Below are 1,652 nucleotides of genomic sequence, written 5' to 3'. Positions count from 1 at the left end.
CATATTCATACAACCCTAGCATCACCGAACCTTAAGTGTGTAGACCCTACGGGTTCGGAAGACACGTAGACATGACCGAGACGGCTCTCGGACAATAACCAACAGCGGGATCTGGATACCCATGTTGGTTCCCACATGCTCCTCGATGATCTCATCGGATGAACCACGATGTCGAGGATTCGAACAACCCCGTATACAATTCCCTTTGTCAATCGGTACGTTACTTGCCCGAGCCTCGATCGTCGGTATCCCAATACCTCGTTTAGTCTCGTTACCGGCAAGTCACTTTACTCGTACCGTAATGCATGATCCCGTGACCAAACACTTGGTCACTTTGAGCTATGATGCATTACCGAGTGGGCCCAGAGATACCTCTCCGTCATATGGAGTGACAAATCCCAGTCTCGATCCGTGTCAACCCAACAGACACTTTCGGAGATACCTGTAGTGCACCTTTATAGTCACCCAGTTACGTTGTGACGTTTGGTACACCCAAAGCACTCTTACGGTATCCGGGAGTTACACGATCTCATGGTCTAAGGAAGAGATACTTGACATTGAAAAAGCTCTAGCAAAACGAACTACACGATCTTGTGCTATGCTTAGGATTGGGTCTTGTCCATCACATCATTCTCCTAATGATGTGATCCCGTTGTCAATGACATCTAATGTCCATAATCAGGAAACCATGACTATCTGTTGACCAACGAGCTAGTCAACTAGAGGCTCACTAGGGACATGTTATGGTCTATGTATTCACACGTGTATTACGATTTCCGGATGATACAGTTATAGCATGAATAAAAGACAATTATCATGAATAAGGAAATATAATAATAACCCTTTTATTATTGCCTCTAGGGCATATTTCCAACAGGAACCATTGTTCCACAGCCGGCCGATCCCCCCGAACGCCTTCAAGGTTTCCGTGGCCAGTGTCAAACCAGGCCACGAGAATTTGACTCCTTTGATACTAGTGGGGGATGACGACGAGACCCCGCGGCGGCTTGGTGATTGTTTTAATGGGTGGGTCTTGTTGTGGCCAAAGAGTCTGCTTCGTCTGGAGGCGGCCGGGAGCACACCCACGAGCACACAGCCTCAGCAAGGTATGGACATCAACACCCCGCCTACCCAATTAGCGTCGGGTGTCCGGTTGGGTGATAGCGGACGGGGTCAGGAGGAGGCTCCATTAGTCGCTGATGACGTCGCCATGGATGAGGATGAGGATGACGATGGCGCTGAACAGTATGTCTATACTGACGCCTCCTCAGGGTTTGAGCATCACGAGTCGGTGCCTGAATTGCCGTCTCAACGTATTATGGACGACCTTCCGGTAGTAAAGAAGTCTAGGAAGAGAGCGAGGAAAGGCAAAAAAGCTGATTCTATGATCCAGCAGCCTCGGCTTCAGGACCGTATAGATATCCCCGATGCAGATAAATGACATATCCCCGGTCAACCAATCCTACCTGCAAGAGCTCTAGGGGCCAGATACGGCGATCTAAGGAGACTTCATGACGATGTGTTGCGGATAGAGAAAGGCCTCATCGCCTCGAAAGATCCAGGATACCCACTCTACGTGGTTAAAGTTTCGCGGCAATTGTCGTACGTTGACTGCTTCCCCGCGGATAAGTTCTTCCTTCGGTTCGATTACA

This window comes from Triticum dicoccoides, chromosome 4A, assembly GCF_002162155.2.
Source record: "Triticum dicoccoides isolate Atlit2015 ecotype Zavitan chromosome 4A, WEW_v2.0, whole genome shotgun sequence".
NCBI classification, from domain to species: Eukaryota; Viridiplantae; Streptophyta; class Magnoliopsida; order Poales; family Poaceae; genus Triticum; species Triticum dicoccoides.
Note: the sequence above shows the minus strand (reverse complement) of the source record.